A 25,541-nucleotide genomic window follows, 5' to 3' on the forward strand; every position below is an offset into this window, starting at 1 on the left:
CATTGGTTCCTTCATTCGATGATATACAACTCTCCATCGATTGACGAATACCTGAGCATCCTTATCCTTTTTTTTGTGAGATCATACAACTAACTAATTATTGGTAGTGCATCCACATTGCATATGAATCTTTTCATAAATCAATCAATCACCGTATCAAATTTCTTAATGCGGTGAATGTTTAAAGTCGAAAACTAAGGCAGTGCATCTCCTTCTAAGCTCATGAGAAACCGCTTAATGAGAGCTCAATTATTGTTTTCATTATCTATACAGTTATTGAGCGACAAGGTAAGATAAGGTCTCAAGAACCCCAACTCCATTGTACTTGATAAATTTTTGGAGAGCTTCTTCTGAAATTTCATCTCAAAACAGTATGAACTCTCAGACTGTAACGACCTGACATATTTTAACCCAAAAATACCAAGATTTTTTTTTTCAAGTTTACAAAATATTGATTCTATATATTTTTTTAAAAGGTAATAATGCAACTGTCTCATCAACGAACTTGTTTCAACCGTACCAAGTACTAGACAGTTCGTCTGAGTGCAAGCACGAGCGTGTCTTAGCCTCATAGTACGAGATCCAGTACAGAACCACCGTTAACAAATCTGATTGAACCATTATATAACAAAAATTATTAAACCAAGTTTTTCATCATTGGTATCGGCTTAACCAAATTAAGCTCTAGGGAGTCGGTCTGCACATGCACCGACGTTTAATGACTCCATAGAACAAAGTTTAAACTTAAAGCATTTAAATGACAAAATCCTTATGTTGTTTATTATGTGAGTAAACACAATGGGAAAATATTGACTTTGAAAATCAATTTTATAGACTGGTTTCTTTGTTAAATTTCTCGAACACATTACATTTCAAGAATTATTGCTATCATATACCACAAATAGAAATTGACTAAGCATAAATAATTGCATTTCAGAATTGAACTCATAAATCAATTGTTCAATTAAATAGTCATTCAAATAATTAAAAAGTATTAAACGTTAAACGAAACAAGGAGCCCTTGAGATCATCGAAAATATCAGTGTGCACAACCTCCTCTAGCATCCTGCACTCGCTCTAGCCATCACATATATCCTAAAAAATGTTTTTATTTTGAAAGAATGAGACTTTAAAAAGTCTCAGTAAAATTCATACAGTTAATACAAGATACAACACATAAAGCTTGCATAATATAAATATCTCAGAATTTGCATCAACTATCAATAAGGCAGGCATAAGATTTTCACAAGCTATGCATGTATCAATAATTCATAAACTGAAATAACAATCTCAAGCATTTATCCTCCAATCCAGATGAGAACAAGATATGTATCAATGAACACAAATTCACAACTTTCAAAAACAAGAATAAAATGCAGTAAAGTAAAGTGAGCAAATATTTTATGTTTCACTTGATTGTCACAACCTACTTGGGTATGACGTAGGACCAACCTAAAACAGACTGACTAACTAAGGTGTTTATTATGCTATGTATTTTATTTTTTCTGAGTAGCCACTTGAGTCGTATCCCACAAGGACGAAGCCCAAACTTTGAGAGGAAGCAGACTGCTCTGAGAGAATTCTACTCGGCAGAGTGGCATTACGCCACACGATGATCATGATCACTTACTTCTGCAGAAGTACATAGGGACATGCCTACCTAGAATAAAAGTAGCAATCCTAGTCTCCCTAAATTCTCTGGGTTGGGGGGCCATTGAGGTATTGCTCCTCGCAGCTCAAAAAAAAATAAGGCCTAGAGAGTTCATAGAGCCTACCCTCTCTAAGGTAGACTCGGCCAATCTTTTTGGTTCAACGTACCTTGAAAAAGGCATACCCGGAAAGGCTCTCACAAGGTTATCTTGGAACTAGGCCATAGGTAAAATAAATGCAACTACCATTTAGGCTAGTGCATTGCTATCTCATTGTTCTCTCTTATGGATCCATAAATAATTTAATTTCATCAAGCACACCAAGTGTCATTAAAACCCTATGGGATTTCTATCATCCTGCATGCATATTCAAATACCACATATCAAAGCATAATATGCATTCTCACAATAAAAAATCGATGTCAACATGTTGTTTAGCATTTCATTCATGCAATATCACAATATTTCAAATATTTAGGAATAAACATGCAGTAATATCACATATACATTATTCTGCATCCGCGCATATGGCCAATATGCACTAACATTAACATGCTCATATTCATTTTTCCTATACTTTGCATTTACAAACATGCTCATAATTAATTTATCATAAAATCACATAATCATGTCATAATTAAACAAATTTACAAATCTCAATCACATGTGTAGAAGCCTTTTTTCTTAGAAACAGGGCATTCCTACACCATAATCATAACTTACCAAAAGCAATCAATCTCACCATCAACTCTATCATAAATATTTATATTAGATCTAATATGATTCAAAACTGAATTTATAAAAAAATTAAAGAAAACATCACAACATAATTAAAGCCATAAACCCAACTTTCTCGATAAAAGCTTCCTTAAACCCTCACCGAGCAAATCGATATGACTCCAATTAATATCTTGACCTTTAAGTTCTCAAATCACATCAAACCTAAATAAAATATCTATGGTAGTATACACATTAAAGAACTTACTACAACTGGCCTGTAACTAAAAACACGTCTTTTTCCCCGATTCAGACCCTCATAAGCCCAAACAAAAAAAACTCACATATTTTTAATTATGTTCAGTTGTAATCATGCTTAAACAAGATGAATACACATTACTTAACTTAATTCATGTTGTACAAACTTGTAAACATTCATATCTTATTTAAGTATGTCATTGAAATCAATCAAAATAATTTATTTGCAATACAATAAAAATTGAGTCATGTCTTACGCATACAATTCACATAAACCGTCATACAAATCTTCTCACATGTCTCACACATTAATCTTGATCAAATAAGGTTAACAAACACTAATAATATGCAAATGTCAAAAATATATTAAACCATAAGTCTTTAACATGTTACTAATTAAACCCAAACATATGTCTCCAGGAATAATTCAGATCTCTATTGACCTATTTTTTATAAAATCTTTCAGGAATAACAAACTCATATAAAATCATAGTATTTTTACTATGGTTATATGTACCTATCAAAAACACAACCCAATAGACAGATCTCAAAATTAATAAATATAGAATTAATTAAAAATATTTTATGAAACCCTGTTATGACAGAGCTTCGATCCAAAATCTGTAATCTACAAGATTTTTATTAGATTAAGGTATTTCTTGAAATTGATATAGAATATTTTTTAAAAAACCCCTTTTTACACAGTATGTTATTATGCATTAAGATTCACCTAAATTTTTTATAAAATATTTGGAGTCATTTTTCACAGGCGTTTATATCTTTTATCAAAGTTGGGTCGAAACCCTCCTGTAACCAGAGCCAGAAACTGGGGCTCTGTTAAAACGGGTATATCTTCATCAATACTGATTCAAAACGAATGAAACAAGATTTTAATTCAAGATCAAGATTTGTAGACCATCATGGTGATTTTATTTAGATTTTTCGGACTGATATTCATAAAGATATCGATTTATTTCTGAAACTGGTCGAAAATAATATATCATAGATTTTGGTTTCTCAGAAAATATTTTTGTAAAAACCCTTTTTAAGATCATAAAACCTTTAGAATCTTTTTATTTTCAATTTGATCAGACTTAATATGAATTAATACATAAATAACACCATAAAAATTATGTTATGATTGAATCTAATGTGAAATAACAACGAAACCCTAATTATGCATGTTTCTCAAAATCATTTTTATGGAAAAACTTGTTATTTATCTTTTTCGAATCCAAGAAATAATTTCTTCAACCAAGAAAATTTGTAGAACATATCAAGAACATGTCCATATGCTGCTAAAAATTAAAATAATCTAGCCATGGATGTTGCAAGTGCGCAAAGAGGATCGACTACATAAATCTTATCTGTAAAACAATCGATCTTTAGGGTAGAACGAGAGAAACGAGTGATCCGACTTCTACTCCAACACCACCAACGAGGTACGTACAGGTTCAATGGCTGCACAAGACTTTTTCAGACCTCCTTAATGTTTTAGAGGAGAGAAGAAATAAAAACAAAAAGGAAAAGAAAAGGAGAGAAAGAAGAAGAGAGAGAGAGAGAAAAGGATTTTTTTCTCTAAACAAGTGAGGGGTGTGTGAGAGGGGGGTGCTTATATCCCCTTCCCAACCCTAGGCTGGTTAAATATGTACCCTTCTGTGAACACCCCAAATTTTTCAAAGTTTTGTAAAAATGACCCTTTCGAAGCAGTTTCAAAGCTCATTCTTCAGATTTCTTGAACTAAATTCTATATTGGTATATTCAAAGTTAATTTCGGATCCAAATCCAGGACCTTAAATCCATATTTCCTCAAAATTTCGGATATAAACCCATTTCTCAAGAAATCTCCTCAAAATAGCTTTTAAATTCTCAGACAAATTCCTTTTTTTTGTAAATATTTTTATAAAAACGTAAAAAATTAGTTTTAATCTTTGGTTTCTCGTAAAACTTTAGGATTTTATTCTAAAAATACAAAAATTGAGAAATAATATACAAAACCAAAAAAAAAGGGAAAAACTACAAGAAAAGCAAATGATTCTCAAAGTTTTAAGAAGCTTCTTGCTGAAAACCTCAATTTTGAACTATTTTACAAAAGATTCTTTTTAAGGGGAGCCTCTTTTAGGAAATATCACAAAAAGCCAACGGTTTGCTCCCTCACTTTTCCTCCTTCTCTCTCCATCGCAGATCTTCAAACGGCCTCCTCCTCTCTCAGCCTTCAATCCTGAACAAACCTGCTCTCGAACCCTCCATTTTGCCCTTTAAGAAGGGACTGCTATCGATTCTCAGGGGGGGAGCAATATCCATCCATCATCTATTTTTCTTTTCCGCTGGTATCGATCACCTAACCTTCACATTGCACTATCAGCATTTCTTCATCCCAATCCTCGAGCAACTTCATCAGGTTCTTTCTCAGAACGGAAATTTTCAATCCATCCTTCTTCTCAACAAATCCCCAAATAGAAGATTCACTGCGGTAGAAGGAAAGAGGAGCTCCCTTCTTCAAGATTTCTACAAACCAAGTCCTTCATAGAATCACGATAAGCCCCTTTTCTTTTGATTATTTTTCTATATCTAGGTGCCCTTGCTCATTTACCCCTTTAAGCACCCTTGGTAGTATCTGATTTGCGTATAACAAATCAGCCTACCTATGTGCAATATGAACCAGAGCGATCTTGTTCCAACATCTTGATTTCATGTTTGTATTATTATTTCCCATTTTCATCTTGATTATCATTGATTTTCGATTCTTTGTTTTCATTTCGATTATCTGTTCATATTCCAATCTCATATTTCCCTTTTGATTCACATTGCTGTTGTTATTTTTATTTATTTTCATGGCGTTCCCCATTATAGATGCATTTACACTCATTCTCTCGAGAGTTCATATGCCTCATTACAGTATTATCTTCCTTAGTAAGTTTTGTTTGCATCATGGCATCCGTGCTTGAATCAATTGAAGAGTTGCTGGACACTAGCATTTCACGGTTCTTCATACCTGTTGTAAAATGCTATGTTCAAGTGGCCCCAAAACAGGTTCTCATATGATTTACAGTGGAAGTTCCATGCTTGGGTTTTCAATGCTTGATAGTTCTGATATAACTCCATTATAAAACTCTCATCTATATTGATCTGTCATTAAGATCAGCATTTGAGTTCAGCATGAATCACTTCATTCCAACTTGAAGTCCAATTTGTATCAAATATGCCTTGAATCCCCTGTTTGAACTTGTAAGATACACGCCCATCCAATCAAAGCCCATGATAGCCCATAGCATTTCCCTATGCTTAGGCCTCACTGAAGGCGATCCATATGGCATTAGTATCAATGATCCAGTACATGGCAGAACATTGCCTACAATATGGTTCATAACAGTGTCGATCACCACATTCTGCAAAGACCGGTTGCTAAAACCAACCCAGTGGCCAGAATATTATCTGTGGAGAGCATACAGGGTCCTTAACAAAAAAAAAAAACAAAAGGGTATCATCGGTCGAGCATTGGGTTGCTGAGTAATTCTTCAAAGGCTTGCTGGAAAATGCTGGTTTATGTTCAGTTATTGGAAATTTCTGTGAGTTGGCCTTATTAGTCATTTTTTTTTTATGATTGATTTTTGTTTACTCCCATGTTAGCAGCTTGGTGGAGGTGTTGTAAGCTAAACATATCATGTTGTGAAGGTAATTCTAGTTGTCTTTCTAGAAGTAGAAATTACTGAGAATTTAACTCTCTGAATGCATCTAATATATGTTTTTGGCTAGTATGAGCGTGGAATATGAGGTGAGTTCATTAATCATAACTTCCAACTATTGCATTCCGGATGTCAGCATAATAATGGATCGTTTGGGGGTTTGAAAGTTGGTATCAAGCCTTTGGTGAATATGTTGGATGCATATTTTAGCATGTAATTATGCCTTCATACCTTATATTTTGCACCCGGTATATCATTATATGCTATAAATATCACATTGGCACTCAATGGCCACAGCATACCATCCATAGCCTACCCCCATCATATTGTAGGATAACATCACCCACTTTTTTTTTTACTCCATACCTTCACTACCACGCCTCCACTTTCCACTATTGTGCATTCATCAGTAACATGGCCCCTTGTAGGTAACACCATCCCTGTTTTCAGTTGCATCATTACAGCGTTACCATCACCTAAGCCTCTGCACTAAGCCATTCCATACCTCTGGTGCACAAAATATTTCCCTATTAGGAATAATTATGATCACTCATTATTGCTGCATATCTCACAAAGCCCCCTTTACAGCCCTGTGCAGCAGCCCGACCATCAGCTGGCTGTGTCCCTTCTCCCCAGTTGCTCCTCGTGTCACCCTACACAAGTATGCATCTAGTTGCTGTATCTACAGTTTTTCCTTCCCTGCTACACTCTTTATGTCCACTGTGTACAACATATGCACAACATCTACCTGCTGAAACACCGCAACACCTATTTGTTGGAATACAATAACATTTGCCATGCTTGCCACTTGTGCATTTTCACCGATCCATTCTCTGATTACCTTGAGATCCAAGCAGCTACCTGCTAAATGGTCATGTTCATCCTTTGTTAAATATGTTATTCACCATTATTACAACGGTATCACTCATTGCTATTCCTTGCTCTCTACCCTACCTTGCTGCCACCATCATCTGTAACTGCGCCCACCTCACAGTATTTTCCCCACTGTCGAAGCATCTGTTCACTTCATCAATGTCCAGTTACATCCCTGCAAACAGCAACTTCACATCCATTTTTCCCAGCACGTTCGTTACCTGCAAGTATCATCTCCCCTGTCCAACACTCGATTCTCATACTGAACCAGCCTCCTACAAATGAATTTCAGCAGTAAGCCTTGTTGTTGTGCCAGAAATGAGTCAACATCAGGTGCAAGTGCCTGCGAAAGAAAGCACCAGTTCCCCAAAGGAAAATATACTGTAGTTTCTCTACCTTCTCCAATATGGGTATGTCAATCATGATGTGGTACAGACCAACAGCATAACAAGGGCCTCAGTTATTGATCCTCATCCAATTTTCATACCATCTTCCATGCATTCTATGCTTACAGCAGCATATGTACACAACATTTGCACATTATTTTCTTCTCCTTCGACACTTACATAACACACTTTCACTATGATTCATTTCCAGCACCCTCATCCACACACATCACCACCCATGCTGCATATATGTAAATATATATATATATATATATATATATATATATACATAAATATATATATATATACACCTATGCATACATATCCATATATATATATATATAGATAAGCATGTATATGTATGTACATATATATCATTTCTCACATCTTGGATCATAAAAACCGTGGCATATGAGTATCCCATATTTGGCATGTTTTGAAATATACAAATTTTCTTTTGCCTTCATATTAACTCTAAGTGTTTTGCAGGAAATATGTAGAAGATATCATTATTTGGGATTGTAAATGTGATTCTACATGTTGTAATAGCTAGATTTGAATGAAAATTTACATTTCCTGCTTTAGGTAGAATGAATGAGCATTGTAGAATATCATGAATTGTTTGTTTTCATACATTTTTCTTTATTTCTCAAAAATTCTCACAATGGTGAAACACGAATGGCACGCGCACCATTTCGTAAGAGGTAATTGATACTAAGTTGATGATCCACATCAATGGCCATAGTCAGGGTGTGGACAAAACTTAGCATTTTTATCTTTTACAAAATAACACTGATTCACACTGGACCCATTTTCAAAATTCATCATATTTTCCTAAAATATTTTCTTCTTTTATTAGAATTTAACTTAAAATTAACTCAAAATATATACCAATGGCCATAGTCAGGGTATATTGAGGGTTAATTTCATTTTAAATTCTATAAAAGCACTAAAAGGTATTTTATCCTTCATTTGAATTTAGATATGACTATTATATAATACATTCAATGACCATAGTCAGGAGTGTATTATATCATTAATCTTATTTAAATTCATTTGAAGAATGAAATATGATTTTTCAAATTCCAATTTCAAACTTATTCAAATTCATTCATCATATAGGATAGAATTGCATTATATTTTCAAAACTTCCTTTTCAAAATTCCAAGTGATTCTTCTTCTTAAATCAAATCTTATCCAAATCCAATTCTATCTCATTTCAAAATTCAATTTCAAAGTCCAACTTAACTTTGAAATTCCAAAATCATTTTATATTCAAACTTCAAATTTTCACCTCAAATCAAAATTCAAAATTCAAAGTTCAATTTAACTTTGAAGTTATCTTCTGATTTCAAAATCAAGTTCATCCCCTCATCTTCAATCAAGGTTTGGATTTGAATCTCAAGTTTAAATTTGGGTTTCTAAAACCTAGATCCATCTTTAAAGGTCCTATTTGGACTCTTCATAATCCGAATCCAAAGTTAAATCCTAAATCTCAACTTGGATCCTGATTTCCAAGAATGAATCCAACTTCCCCTTTGGATCTCAGACCTTAGATCCACATTCTATTTTAGATCTCAGATTTAGATCCAAATCCATTCTAGGATCCAGAACCCAATTCTACTTCGGATCTTAGACTTCAGATCCAATTCCATTCTAGGATCCAAAACCCAATCATACTTTGGATCTCAGACTTCAGATCCAAAGCTATTTTAGGATCCAGAACCCAATTCTACTTTGGATCTCAGACTTCAGATCCAAATCCACCTTAGGATCCAAAAACCAATTCTACTTTGGATCTCGGATTACAGATCCAAATTCTATTTAGGATCCAGAATCCTATTCTACTTTGGATCTCAGATTTCAGATCCAACTCCATTTTAGGGTCCAAAATCCAATTCTATCTTGGATCTTAGACTTCAGATCCAAACTTCATCTTAGATTCTAAATCCTGAATCCAATTCCATTCAAAATCTCAGATCCAAATACTATCTTGATTCCATTGTCATTTTAGATTTCAAATCCCATTCCTATTTCCAGATTCTAAAATCCAGAATTCAAATTCGAATCTCAACTCAAATCTTAAACTTTGGATTCAAATTCCATGAAATTCCAACTTTCAAAACAATTCTATTGCTCAATTCATTTTAGATTTCCCACATTTTCTTCTAATTTCAAAACTTCAAAGTTAGAATTCAATTCCATTCCAAATACTCATCCAAGTTCAAACTTCCAAATTCAAAGTCCATTTATGACTTTGAAATTTCCTTTCTTCTCTCTTTTTCTCAGTTTCAAGATCATCTCTCTCAAGATCCAAATTCATTTTCCTAAGCTCTGATTATTCTAAAAACTTAGAACTTTAAATCTTAAATTCTAAGTTAGAAATCATTTCTTCACTTTATCAGATTCATCTTAAAAACACTTGGGAATTCTTCAAAATATTTTCAAAAAGAGCATACATCTTTGCATTTCACACAAGCATGATTCTTTGTGCATTTAGACTTAGAATAAATCCTTAGATAATATTTAGGCAAAGCAAAAGGCATTAATTCGACCCTTGGTTCGATTACCCCTGGTAAAGGCGCCAGGAACGGTCGAACCTCGTACCGACGAGCGGATCCCGTCTCCCAGTTTTTCCGCAAATATTTCAAAAACGGAGGCGAGTTATTTTAAATATTTTCAAAATTAAGGTCAAGTGAGACCCGCAAAAGAATTCCTCTTCTCTTCTCTTCTTTCTTTCTTTCCATCTTTTATCTTTCTTTTCTGCCTTTTATTTTCTTCCCTTCAAAAAGGAGGAAAATAGAGGTTAGAAAAGGGAAAGAGAAAGAAGAGAGAGAACAACGAGAGAGGAAAAAATTTGCGATGATCACAGTTTTGGCGACCGTGATGGGACTCGTCTCCGTCCGGTCGAATTTAATGCCTTTTCTTTTTTGCTTTGATATTATCTAAGTCTTTATTCTATATATGTCAGCTTCATTTCCATGCAAACCTTAGGAGCCTAGACTCTGTCCTAAAGCTGACATCATTGCATATATGATTTAAGTATGGTTTGGTAGGACCATATTGAGGAGATTATTCCATGCTCACATTAGACTTAGGTTTTGAAATGCAACTCTCCTCAATTTTAGGGATTGAATGCAAAACAATGTATGCAAGTGTATGCTTCTCTTTATTTTAATCTATCTCTTTAGGACTTGCATTAGAGCCATCTGATTTCTTGCATGTTGAGCATATTTCGAAAACCTTCTTACCTACATTGTCTTGGTCTTCACGTTGCCGGGTTGTCTCACTGAACCATAGTTCGGGAGAGAGCCTCACAACTGGACCACTTATTTGGGTTCGCGCCCCCCTACCACGTACCTAAGGGCCATAGTCCGAGGTATATCGGTAGGTGCTCAAGGATGTTGGGAAGCCATTACCTTAGAACCAGAGAAATATTTCTATGCCACGTATTTCGAGCTTCGGCTTGAGTATATCGGCGTATCTTGATTAGAATCAGATAATCTGAACCCTAGAGTTAGGATTAAGGTCGTACAAGCCATTTCAAATATTGCATTTAGAGTCAGCCTTTAAAGAGTGCTGTGTGCGCATCCTCGTTTGTGCAGCTTTAAGTTGTATGACAATTCTCTTATTTCTTTCATATATATGTATCAAACCCTTTTTCAAAACCCTGGGTGTATTATTCAGAACTTACCCTTATTTTCAAAAAACCCCAGGTGTATATTTCTCTCTACCTACATTTTTTTTTCTCTTTTAGATCAAATTCTCTTCAAAACCCTGGAAAATTCCTTTAAAATTTTATCAACCTTTTCAAAATTTTCAGGTTGATTATTTAAAGAGTCTATCCGTAAGTCCTGCATTCTATCTAAAATTTCCTCACTCTTCTTTTCCCAGTATCATTTCAATGGCGTCAAATTCTGTCGATGCTGTCTTTCCCCGAGATCATGTCTTCTATCAGATTCAGGATGGACCCCCGGATCTACGGGTCATTCAGTCTCGACCTTTCTTCCCTCGGTGGTATTATTCTTGGTTCACCACCTTCTCACGTATGTTCCCAAACCACTTGGATGATTGTGGGTTGGAGATGACATCAGCGGTAGGCAAACGAACCATCAACGGAGCTTTGATTCAAGCTATGGCAGAACGGTGGAATCCGCATACCTGCACATTCTGGTTTCCTTGAGGAGAGATGACTCTACTGATGGATGAGTTCAATGATATCATGGGATTGCCCGAGCCAGCTGGTCAGCCAGATGATCCTGTCGAGCAGCAGTTTTTGATCAACATCAAAGGGGTGGATGTTCGAGAAGCCTTAGCAAGAGCAACGGGGAGCAGATCCTGGCCTCTCACTGAGATTGGTGGAAATCAGTTCATCGACCTATTCGAACTATATCAAAAGTACGGAGCCTACAAAGAGGTTGACACTCTGTCTCGAGCAGCGAAAGACAGAATTCAGCATGCCATGATCCTGTGCACAGTGGGGTTAGCTTTCTACCAAGATGGTCAGAATTTCATAGATATCAGAGTCGCTCAGCTCTTTCGAAGATGGGGAAGCAAGCAGACCCGTCAACTTTCAGTTTCCATGGCCGCATTAGCCTTTCTTTACAGAGGCTTGGCTCAATTTGCTCTTGGGGAGACCATTCTGGTAGAAGGATGCACTTACGCCCTTCAGTCGTGGTTTCTACGACACGTTCCTTCGAAGGCCGGTTCTTTCAGGTTCAACAGTAAGCAGCCAAAGACAGTCATCCAATGTCGAGCTCTGATCGAGAAGCTGCATCAGGAAGAGATTACCTGAGACTTCTTTGACAGAAGAGAGACTGTTCCTCGATACACTTATGCCCGTGACAAGCGCTACAAGTTGATGGGCCCTTTCTTTTGTGTTGATTATCAGCCATAACGATGTCTGAGGCAGTTTTCGCAGTGGCAGGTTCGTGCCAACACCCGCTTTCCGACAAGCAACGTGCCAGAATTCAACCTGCAGTCGGATCAGTGGTCTGGGGCATATCATGTCGCCAAATATACCTGGGATTCCTTTATTTCTCTGTCTATATTTCCTGGACCAAATGTATCATCTGAATATCAAGAGTGGTAGCAAACTGTTTGCCCACCCTCTCTTTGTCTTTGAATGTTAATATCAATAAAAATTACTTTTGGCCAAAATTTTATTTCTTGTATTTTGTTTATAACACAAATAGTCACAAATTTTGGGTGACGACCTCATCCCGGGTAAAAGGGACTTTCCTTCCACATTTTCTTCAAATATATTTTCTCATGGTTGACGACCTCGCCTAGGTAACAAGGCACATTTCTCTGTTATCATCAAATGGTAACACAATTATCACAAATCGTGTGATGACCCAATCCCGGGTAATGGGATAATCTCTTGAAATTGTCTACCAAATCCCTTTATTTCTTGCTTTTTCTCAAAGAAATTTTGATTTTTAAAAAAGCTTCTCCATACTCTAACCATTCCCATATTCTGCAGGAAAGCTTAGGCATCTGAAAATGGTTCAGACAAGGGCTGATAAAAGGGCTGCTCAACAACACAGTGACAGCGAGTCAGAGGAGATGAATTCTCCTAGATTATCCAAGAAGAATAACTTCGGGGATGAAAGCGACGTTGATCCGACCAAGTACCGGATCTTTCAAAAAATGATGACCAAGATGATGGCTGAGCAAGCCAAAGCTGCTCCCAAGAAGGCAGCTTCTAAGAGCAAAGCTAAGAAAAAGCCCATGAAGAAGCCAGTCAAGATCAGCAAACAGAAGAAACAGCGTGACAGTACTTCTGAGGATTCCGGGTCAGCAAGAGAAGTCTCTGAAGAAGAAGAGCAGCTGATCTATATTCCAAAGCATCTGCGGCAGTCCAAGAGGCCAGTGGAAGAGCCAATATCAGTAAACAAGCCCAAGTATGGCCCCCCCGCAGAAGATTCGATCCAAGCTTTGACCAAGATAGTCAAGGACCTGCAAATCCGTGACAAAGGAAAGAGGTCATACACCAGGCAGGATTTCTATCTCGGTTTAGAAGGGGACAAGGATCTGGAGAACCTCCCCCGGAAGTTCATCAAGTTTGACGGAACCGGCGATCCAAAAGCCCATTTGGCAATGTTCTTCGCAGAATGTGCCCGGTTCAGTGATGATAACCGCGCCCTTTTCCTTTGTTTTCCCCGCAGCCTGGACGGGATAGCAGCAAAGTGGTACGCTGAACATGTCAATCCCATCGAACTGAGGGATTTCGACAAAGTTGTTAATATGTTTGTTGAACGCTTCCTGTTCAACACAGAGGCTCTGCCTACCCTGAACCACTTATGCAACCTCAAACAGGAGCCCAATGAGAAGGCCAGGGATTTCATCCATAAGTGGATGAGCATTTGCAATAAGATGAGGAATCCCATTTCTGAGGAGCATGCCCTCCAGGTCATCCTCAACAATTTTTGTCAGCCTTTAAAAAGTCTTCTTTTTCCTTATCCCTCCAAATCCTTCATCGAACTAACGAAGCGAGCAGAATGGCTCAAAATGGGGGTAGAAAATGGGATGTATGAAGGTGTTTCTTCGGCCAAGAACATCCTGGACCCAAAGAAAAAGGCCCATTTTACCTACTCAGCTGATATCCCCGAAGATCATCAGGGCAGTAACAGTAAGAATGACAGCGGCAGTAGCATGAGGCCTGAACAGAACAGGGGAAGAAAGGGCAATTTCTTCAAAAACAATGACAAGTCTCTCCCGACCGGTCCTCAACAAAAAGGGGACTTTCAAGAAAAACCAAAACACATCAATTGGAGCAAGGATAGGAAGTTCACTCGTTTGGACCAGTCTCTGGAGAAAGTGCTGGAATACCTGTTGTCCCATGGGATGGTGAAGTTGCCCAAAATTGCAGACCCTCCAGTATTCATGGGGAAATACAGAGAGCAGTACTGCAAATTTCATAGAGCCATGGGGCATGATACAGAGCATTGCTTCGTCTTGAAGCATTTGGTCCAGGACTGTATCGACAAAAGCATCCTCGTAGAAGATGAAGAGGAGGGCAAAATGGAAATTTTATCTGCTTCATTCCTGAAGCATTCGGCATCAACCATCTCAGAACACTCTTTCCTTCCACAGAGCCATATACATCCATGCTCTAGTGAAGAGCTAAAATTCCAGCATCAGGTAATGGTTCTACATCAGGACCACCCTGTGTATCAGAAAATGGATATCCTCTCGCTTCTTGACCAAGTTAGTGTACCAGTCAAGAATGAAAGAATCCAAATTTTCCCAAGAAGTTTCCTCAAGAAAGAGTCCTGCACAAAGAAAGCAGAAACCTCTAAAGCAGCAGAGGAACAGACCGATGATTTCCAGAAGCCAATTACAGCACTCTCCAACATTTTCATCTTCGAATTAACTCATGATTCTCCCAAGCATCAGGAAAAGTTGGATGATCTATTAAGAAAGATCAAGGTGAAACCGGGTATCCCGCCCGAAGATATGGCGCAAATAGTGAATCAAGCAATGACTAATGCGCCTATCACCTTCTCTGATGAGGACTTGCCAAAGCCTCATTCATTCCACAACAATGCATTGTACATCGTAGTCAGGACCAGGGGCATGACTGTCCCACATGTACTTGTTGATGGGGGCAGCAGTTTGAATATTTGCCCAGAAATGACAGCGAAAGCATTGGGATTGAAAGAGGAGGAATATGTGCCTGATCCCATCACCATCTACGGCTTTGATAATCACGAGCAGACTGCAAAAGGCAAAGTCTTTTTAGAGTTTTTTATCAACTACTTAGTGCATACCGTCTTATTCCATGTCGTCAATGTGCCGCCAACTTACAACTTATTGTTGGGACGAACATGGATCCACAATGCCAATGTCGTTCCATCAACTCTCCACCAATGCATCAAGTGGTCCAAAGGTGGAATGATCACTACCGTTTTGGGCGAAGATCCTGAACAAAGGCCGCCAAAGCCCATGATTCCTCGTCCAACATTCACAGCTGATATTCCAAGCATCCGAGAAGCGGATGAGATCAATCTCAGTGACAGTCTAGAGATGCTGAAACTGAAAGATGTCATGGATGAAGAGAATGTCGCAGCCACGGTCCAATGGCAGGGACCTTGTTTCTTCAAGTTAGGAGGACGCATTGATTACGCCTCCTTCAAAGATCACTCTTTATTCCCTTAATTCTCCAAAGCAAAAAAGGGATTTGATCTGCTGATAAAACATGGATACCAGCCATTCCGAGGCATGGGAAAAGATGAAGACGGCATGATAGAGCCCATCATTCCAGTTCGGCATGCGGACAGTTCAGGGTTGGGGTTCAACGGCCAAGATTCGAGCAAAAAGACAGTTTTCGTTAGGGGAAACAAGTGAAGAGGATGCCTCAGTTTTCCTGCCTTTTCTGTTATCATTTCTTTGTTTAAATCTTGTAGGGACAATACAGTCCCATCTTTTGTTAGAGTCTTGTAAATACTTTTGCTTCAATCAATGAAAGATCAATCTTTTTTCTCATATTCGGGCATCTATCATTTCCTTCTTATACTTTGTCTATGTCATTGTTCTTTACTTTATACAAAAAATTGATTTGGCTCGTACTTTCTCTAAAAAACAACCTTTTTTTGGCGTTTTCAGGACCATTAACTCCTGAATCAATGACAAGATTTGTTATCAATCCCAAGTATCTAAAATTGGCAAGGTTTCCTGAGATGAAAGACAGAGCAGAAGTCAGTCAGGCAGCAGAGCAGACCGAAGACCCAGCTGAATTTGACTCCACCATTCAGGATTTACCAGAATTTACTCATATTCAGAAGCAGGATGAACCATCAACTTTGGTTCAAGATCCAACTGAGGATATCAAGATTGGGTCGGAAGATGATCCGAAAATTCTCAAAATCGGGTCGAGTCTAAGCGAAATTGAAAAAGTTAGACTCATCCAATTCCTCAAAAAGCATCAGGAAGTATTCGCCTGGACTTATGAAGATATGCCAGGATTGGATATCAAGCTGGTTGAGCATCGACTCAAGTTGAAACCAAAAGCCAGACCAATCAAGCAGAAACTGAGGAAGTTAGACCCTCGAATTGAGCAACAAGTCAAGGAAGGACTTGAAGATTTGCTAAAAGCAGGCTTTATCCGAGCTATTGATTACCCAGATTGGTTAGAAAATATCGTGGCAGTCCCTAAAAAGAACGGAAAAGTTCGGATTTGCATTGATTTCAGGGATCTCAATAAGGCTACCCCGAAAGATGATTATCCACTTCCCAACATTGACCTGTTGATCGATAGCACAACAGGTCATGCCATGTTTTTCTTCATGGACGGATATTCAGGCTATAATCAGATCAAGTTGGCCGTTCGTGATCAGTCCAAGACTTCATTTACTACCCCATGGGGAACCTTCTGCTATACGGTGATGCCATTTGGGCTCAAGAATGCCGGGGCAACCTATCAAAGGGCAATGGCCGTTATTTTCCACGATCAAATGCACAAGAATATGGATGCATACGTGGATGGCATTCTAGTTAAGTCTAAAGAAGAAGAGGATCATCTCGATGCTCTTAGTCAAGTTTTTGAAAGACTTATTCTTTACAAATTGAGACTTAATCCTCAGAAATGTGTTTTTGAAGTGGAGTCCGACAAACTGCACGGCTTCATAATCAGCAAGAAAGGAATCGAGGTGGACCCAGCCAAGGCAAAAGTCATTATTGATATGCCACCTCCAACTAATCTAAGGGAACTGCGAAGCCTTCAAGGGCGTATTCAGTCTATTCGCAGATTCATCTTTAATCTGGCCATGAGATGCGAGCCTTTCAACCATTTGCTAAGAAAAGGAGTTAAATTTGAATGGGGATCAGAATGTCAGCTCTCGTTTGAGCGCATCAAGCAGTATCTCCTTAATCCGTCAGTTTTGAAGCCGCCTAAGCTGGGAAAGCCTCTCTTAATATATATTTCAGTCAATCAGAATGCCTGTGGTGGATTCTTCGCTCAGTATGAAGAAGGCAGCCTGATAGAGCACGCCATCTATTATGTGAGCAAAACCTTCATTGATTATGAAAAGAAGTATTCTCAGATGGAGAAAACTTGTCTAGCTCTGGTTTGGATGTGCCAGAAGTTAAGACATTACTTATTGGCCTCTGAAATCAAGTTTCTATCGAAGCTTAATCCGCTCAGATATATTCTTGAGCAACCGTTTCTTACTGGACGGATTGCGAAGTGGCAAGTCCTTCTGATGCAATATGACTTAGAGTATGTCTCTCAAAAGTCGATTAAAGGCCAAGCGATCGCAGATCAGTTGGCGGATTTCCCCCTGACTGAAGAAATTAAAGCAGAGGATGATTTTTCTGATGAGCACATCTGTAATATCCAACAGCCCCTAGTTTGGAATATGTTCTTCGATGGCTCTAAAAATATGTCTGGCATCGGGATTGGAGTCTGTTGATCACTCCAGAAAAAGAAATGATCCCTTATTCTCTCAAGCTTGGTTTTCAATGCACTCATAACATGGCCGAGTATGAAGCTTTAATACAAGGCCTCAAAATTCTGCAAAATTTCAATATCAAAAGGGTGCATGCCTTTGGTGATTCACTACTTGTTGTCAGTCAAGTTAACACTGAATGGCAAGTGAAAGATTCCAAATTGATCCCATATCAGAAGATCGTCTTAGCTCTTGTTGACAGCTTCGAAGAATTTCAGCTCAGTCACATCAGAAGAGAGCATAATCAGATAGCTGATGGTTTAGCCAGTCTGGGCTCCATTCTATCCTTCAAAGGTGGTGAATCATGTCGTTCTTTCGAAGTTGGCAGACTTGAGCAACCTGCTTTCGATTCAATTATGCAAATAAACTAGGTTGATCAAAAGGAGAAGCCTTGGTATCAAAATATCAAAAATTTCATTGAGTCTGGTGAATTTCCACCAGAGATGCCAAAAAGGGAGCAACGCGCGATTCAGCGTATGTCTACCCGATATTTCATTCTTGCCAATATCCTCTACCGCCGTGGTTTCAGTTTTGAGTATTCAAGGTGCTTAGACAAAGAAGAAGCTATGGAAGTTATTCAAGAGGCACATGAAGGGATTTGCGGTGGCCATGCTGGTTATCAGACTCTCGTCAAACAGATCATTCGAGCAGGGTACTATTGGAATACCATGCAGCAGGACTGTCATAGATTTGTAAAGAAGTGTGTCAAGTGCCAAGTGCACGCGCCTTACATTCATGCTCCGGCCACATATTTACAATCAGTTGTTTATCCTTGGCCATTTTCTATGTGGGCTTTTGACGTCATAGGCCCAATTACTCCTTCTGCTTCCAACGGCTACAAGTACTTTTTGGCTGCGACAGAGTATTTCACAAAATGGGTTGAAGCTGTTACTCTACGCACAGTAGAAGGCCGCCATGTGGTTTCTTTCATTCATAAGAACATTCTTTGCCGCTTTGGCATACCACATGATATTGTCTCAGACAATGGAACCCACTTTAAAAATGAGAGGATGAAGACATTTTGTTCTAAATTCAGAATTTCCCACCATTTCTCAGCTCCCTATTATCCTCAAGGGAACGACCAAGCAGAGGCTACCAATAAGATCTTGATCCGTATTCTGGAAAGGACTGTGAAGACAGGTCGAGATTGGCATGAGCAGATTCATGACGCACTTTGGGCATATCGGACCACCATTCGGACCCCGACTAATGCCACTCCTTCAGAACTTGTTTACGGAACTGAAGTGGTGTTACCTCTCCATGTCCAGAAGCCCGCTCTCAAATTCGCTTCACTTATAGAATTACCACTCGATCAGTATCAGCAGCAGAGATTGGTGCAGCTAGATTTACTGGATGAAAAGAGGCTCAAGGCAGCAGAGCATGCTCAAGCTTATCGGCAGAGGATAGCGCGGCACTATGCCAAGTCTGTCATTGAGAGAAAATTTCGAGTTAATGATTTGGTACTCAGATCAACGGCTCATCTCAAACATCAACCACAGGGCAAGTTGTCACCCAATTGGGAAGGCCCTTATGTGGTTAAAGAAGCACTGCCTCGCAATTCTTATCGTTTAATCAATGCAGACGGAGTGGAAATGCCAGACCCTATCAACGCTCTGCATCTGAAGAAGTTTTACACCTGAAATGTTCATTCTGAAGCCTTTGTACTCTTTAAAGAGCCATTTTCAATAAAATAATGATCTTCTATCAATTCTTACATTGCCCTCCATGATACTGGAGCATTTTATTTTAATCCATGATCATCTTCTTTCATCATATGCAGGCAAGATTAGACAAAAGCTTTTTTTCTCAAATTTTTGTTAATTCTCATTTGATCTTATGATCTTTATTTTTTCATTACATTTGATTTACTTTTGGGTTTGAGCAAATTTTCTTCAAGCTATTGCTCATTTATGTCAAGTTTTAAGCAAATTCTCGTCAATCTTATTAAAATTTCCATCTACCTTTATCTTTAAAATTTTACCCCTTTAGGTTAAGGGATAAACCTGATGCCTCCTATCAATGAGGTATTCTTTTTGTTATTTCCCCCGTTCGGGACAAGGGAACAAAATCCTGAAAGCCGACCACATGCAATTCAACTATGATGGTCCATTAAATTTTACTAAAGAATCTTTATTCTCTAAAAATTTCACTTTGTTTAGCTCATCTTTTACAACCCAGTCCTCGCACTAGGGTATTTCCCAAAAATCTCCAATCATCCATTGAGCTCATTCGGAGGATCTGACCCTCGCACCAATAACTTTCTATATTCAATCTTTTGATCAAAATCCTTTCTTCTACAAAATTCAAGTTCTGATTTAAAATCTCCCAAAAGCAGATGTATTTCAAAACATCCAAGTTTTACTGGTCAGGTATTTCAAACGTTCCAGCTTCTTGCTGGTCAGGTATTTCAAACCCTCCAGCTTTTTACTGGTCAGGTATTTCCGAAAAGATCCAACACTCGTTGGTCATATATTTCAAACGTTCCAGCTTCTCGCTGGTCAGGTATTTCAAACGTCTCAGCTTTTGCTGGTCAGGTATTTCAAAAAGATCCAACACTCGTTGGGCATGTATTTCAAACGTTCCAGCTTCTTGCTGGTCATGTATTTCAAACGTTCCAGCTTTTTGCTGGTCAGATCCAACACTTGTTGGTCATATATTCCAAACGTTTCAACTTCTCGCTGGTCAGGTATTTCAAATGTCTCAGCTTCCGCTGGTCAGGTATTTCAAAAGATCCAACACTCGTTGGGCATGCATTTCAAACGTTCCAGCTTCTTGCTGGTCAGGTATTTCAAACGTTCCAGCTTTTTGCTGGTCAGATCCAACGCTCGTTGGTTATATATTTCAAACGTCCCAGCTTCTGCTGGTCAGGTATTTCAAAAGATCCAACACTCGTTGGACATGTATTTCAAATGTTTCAGCATTTTGCTGGTCATGTATTTCAAACGTTCCAGCTTTCGCTGGTCAGGTATTTCCAAAAAAAAAAAGATCCAACACTCGTTGGTCATGTATTTCAAACGTTCCAGCTTTTTCACTGGTCAGGTATTTCAAACGTTCCAGCTTTTCGCTGGTCATGCATTTCAAACGTCCCAGCTTTGCTGGTCACGTATTCCCAAAAAAAAAACTCAGCTTTTGGTCGTATATTTTCAAAAGACCCAGTTCTCGCTGGTCATATATTTCAAAAAGTCCCAGCTCACAAGTTTTGAGCACCCAAATCAACCTATTTTCCATAAATCAGACTTTCAGATTGCGATTTCTCCATTCTATCATTTCCAAACCTTCATATCTCCAAATCTTTCAAGATTATCAATTCTCCAACCTTTGGGTACAATGTTTTCAAAAAAATCCATCATTTTCTCAACCCTCGGGTTAAAATCTCCCAATTTCTATCATTCTCAACCTTTTTATTAAGACCTAGTTTTTCATAACCATTCGTGTATTTCCCAAAAGACCCAACACTCGTTGGTCATGTATTTCCAAAATGTTCCAGCATTATTACTGGTCATGTATTTTAAATGTTCCAGTTTTACTGGTCAAGTATTTCAAAAGGTTCCAGCTCCTCGTTGGTCACGTATTTCAAAAGTTCCAGTTTTCGCTGGACAGGTATTTCAAAAAGATCTCAACATCTACTTGTCATGTATTCTAAAAGGTTCCAGCTTCGCTGGTCATGTATCTCGAAAAGGTTCCAGCTTTCGCTGGTCACGTATTTCAAAGGTTCCAGCTTTCGCTGGTCATGTATTTCAAAAGTCTCAGCTTTTTACTGGTCATGTATTTCCGGAATCGAAGATTGCAACTCAAGGTCTCATCAAAATCTATATTGAGTGATTATTTCACAAAGAATTCATGAAAACTTTGCCAATTTGCTAAAAGCATTTGTTGATTCTAAATATTCTTACTGCACAAAAAGAAATTTGTTATATTACCTCTTGTATTTCCTTCCAAAAGGTGAAACTTTTTGAGAAAAAGAGATAAAATTCAAATATTTTCCTGTTGATCAACCAAAAGGATGTAAGAAATGTCCTCGATATGATCAATGAAAGAAATCTTCAATGATATTGAAAAGCCAGAAGCGAATTGATATTGATCTTGGCTATGGTGAATGTTTTAAAAATGACTTTCTGGCAATCAGGCAATGGAAATATCTGGAGCTATAAAAAGAATCCACTCAACCCATATCTTCTCATTTTCATTTAAAAAGCTTCAATCAAATATCCGCAAAAGAGATCTCTCGATTGTCGTCAAGATGAAGGCGAATTAAGCGAGTAGACCCCCAGGGCCAAAGAAGATTTGAAACATCTCCAAGATGACGGAGTTTGTGATGGATCCTTCCAGGGAAAGTTCGGATCACCGTCGAGATAAAGGCGGATGTGATGGGCCTACCGACAAACCCTAAAAGATATTTGATTTCAGCTATCATCTAAAGACCTTTTTTGAGCCAATATCATATATAATCCTTGAGAGGAAGAAGGATCGGAACATCTCCGAGATGAAGGAGTTTGTGACGTACCCTTCCCTGAAAAAGGAAAAAAAAGTCAGGACATCCAAATGAAGGATGATGAGAAAAACCCAAGAAAGCCCAATGACTCAAAAAAGAGTGCAAAAAGATCATCGTGGGAAAACACCCAGATATCAAACTGCCAAAGTTGCAAGAAGTCATCTTTTCTCATGCAAAATTCTTTTATCAATATCTCTTCACTTCCTGCTTTTATGAAATTAAGAATATTTCTTTTATTCTCATATCAGAGAAACAGATAGCTTCCTTGAAGAAAATCGTCAGTGCTAAAAATTTGAATCTGACTCTTAGAACTGAGAAGTTAACCTCATTTGGGGGAAATACTCTAGGTAAAAGAGGGAATATCTTTTGCATATACGTGCACATTTCCAAGCATTTGAATCTACTACGATTTTATCTTATTGGCAAAACTTTCTAACCATTCCAAGAATGAAATAAACATTTGATATCTATTCTGATGCAACCTAGCGTTGTCTATATCTTCCAGAAGAGTTGCCTCATCCAGTTGAGGTATCTCTTCCTGTCCCATCGCGGTTTCTTCAGTCAAGAATTCCGTATGGTGTTCCCACTCAGATTAAAGGTCAAAACCGGAATTTTCTGTGAGAGGTCATTGATTTTAAATAGCTATTTCAGTCTCAGCAAATGAGATGCCCAAAATCATTCCTTTTTCCAAGCTTTAGGGAACCCTATATTTTCCTCCTTTCGCAAACCCCTTTCGGATTTGTTCTTCCAAATTCCGAAGGTCCCATTATGGTTTCTCCATTTAAGAAATCCGTATGGTAGATTTCCTATCCAGGTTAAAAAGTTAACCCGGAACCTCACTTCGCGAGGTATCTTCCTTGTAGGTTTTGGGTTAAAACCTGAGTCTCGTTCCAACGAGATTCCTCGTTTGGACGAGATGATTTCTTTCAGTCCCATCATGGCTCTTCCCATCAAGAAATCCATGCTTTGTATATCCATCGAGGATAGGATTCCTACTTGAGCTTCATTTCACGAGGCATTTTTTTTCAAAATGTCCCATCAAGGTTCTCATGTACTCCTTTCCTCATTCAAAACACTTTTTGATATATCTTCGTCCCATCCAGGCTAAGGACTAAACCTGAATCATTCCAAAAGAGTATCTTGTCTCGTCCATGAGACCTGATCAAAATTCTCATTTCCCACCATTTTGATATTTTCACCCAAAAGTCCCATCACGATTTCCTCATTTCTATCATTTGATCACCCATCTTCGAGGATTTCGTCTCCCCAAAACCATTCAGGATAAGGTTTTAAAGCCTGAGAAGCCATGTCTCCCAAATAAATTCTTCCACACCCAGTTCAGATCTGCTGACTGGGGCATTTTCAAAATTTGGAGTATTGTCTTTGCCACTAAGCTCGACTTTCAACCGGCTTAGTAGCAAAGAGGGGCATCTGTGAACAACCCAAATTTTTTAAAGTTTTGTAAAAATGACCCTTTTGCCCCTAACCCCGTTTTCTGAAAAAATCGAAGCAGTTTCAAAGCTCATTCTTCAGATTTCTTGAACTAAATTCCATATTGGTATATTCAAAGTTAATTTTGGATCTGAATCCAGGACCTTAAATCCATATTTCCTCAAAATTTCGGATATAAACCCATTTCTGAAGAAATCTCCTCAAAATAGCTTTTAAATTCTCAATAATTCCTTTTTTTTGTAAATATTTTTATAAAAACGCAAAAAAATAGTTTTAATCTTTGGTTTCTCGTAAAACTTTAAGATTTTATTCTAAAAATACAAAAATTGAGAAATAATATAAAAAACCAAAAAAAAAAGGAAAAAACTACAAGAAAAGCAAATGATTCTCAAAGTTTTAAGAAGCTTCTTGCTGAAAACCTCAATTTTAAACAATTTTACAAAAATTTCTTTTTAAGGGGAGCCTCTTTTAGGAAATATCACAAAAAGCCAACGGTTTGCTCCCTCACTTTTCCTCCTTCTCTCTCCATCGCAGATCTTCAAACGGCCTCCTCCTCTCTCAGCCTTCAATCCTGAACAAACCTGCTCTCGAACCCTCCATTTTGCCCTTTAAGAAGGGGCTGCTATCGATTCTCAGGGGGGGAGCAATATCCATCCATCATCTATTTTTCTTTTCCGCTGGTATCGATCACCTAACCTTCACATTGCACTATCAGCATTACTTCATCCCAATCCTCGAGCAACTTCATCGGGTTCTTTCTCAGAACGGAAATTTTCAATCCATCCTTCTTCTCAACAAATCCCCAAATAGAAGATTCACTGCGGTAGAAGGAAAGAGGAGCTCCCTTCTTCAAGATTTCTACAAACCAAGTCCTTCATAGAATCACGGTAAGCCCCTTTTCTTTTGATTATTTTTCTATATCTAGGTGCCCTTGCTCATTTACCCCTTTAAGCACCCTTGGTAGTATCTGATTTGCTTATAATAAATCAGCCTACCTATGTGCAATATGAACCGGAGCGATCTTGTTCCAACATCTTGATTTCATGTTTGTATTATTATTTCCCATTTTCATCTTGATTATCATTGATTTTCGATTCTTTGTTTTCATTTCGATTATCTGTTCATATTCCAATCTCATATTTCCCTTTTGATTCGCATTGCTGTTGTTATTTTTATTTATTTTCATGGCGTTCCCCATTATAGATGCATTTACACTCATTCTCTCGAGAGTTCATATGCCTCATTACAGTATTATCTTCCTTAGTAAGTTTTGTTTGCATCATGGCATCCGTGCTTGAATCAATTGAAGAGTTGCTGGACACTAGCATTTCACGGTTCTTCATACCTGTTGTAAAACGCTATGTTCAGGTGGCCCCAAAACAGGTTCTCATATGATTTACCGTGGAAGTTCCATGCTTGGGTTTTCAATGCTTGATAGTTCTGATATAACTCCATTATAAAACTCTCATCTATATTGATCTGTCATTAAGATCTGCATTTGATTTCAGCATGAATCACTTCATTCCAACTTGAAGTCCAATTTGTATCGAATATGCCTTGAATCCCCTGTTTGAACT

At 38.0% G+C, this 25,541-nt stretch overlaps 1 protein-coding gene across 1 annotated transcript in view; it reads right to left on the bottom strand.

Moving 5' to 3' along the window:
* Positions 1-910: 910 nt before the first annotated feature.
* The window catches only part of LOC149818822 (Pentatricopeptide repeat (PPR) superfamily protein), an 86,390-nt gene continuing 61,759 nt past the window's right edge, over positions 911-25,541 (bottom strand). Inside the window, exon 2 of the mRNA XM_089984252.1 lies at positions 911-1,095. The gene's annotated coding sequence lies outside the window, so the exon portion shown is untranslated. The remainder of the gene's footprint in view (positions 1,096-25,541) is intronic.

Source organism: Nuphar pumila, chromosome 13, assembly GCF_984573655.1.
Source record: "Nuphar pumila chromosome 13, dmNupPumi1.hap1.1, whole genome shotgun sequence".
Lineage (NCBI taxonomy): Eukaryota > Viridiplantae > Streptophyta > Magnoliopsida > Nymphaeales > Nymphaeaceae > Nuphar > Nuphar pumila.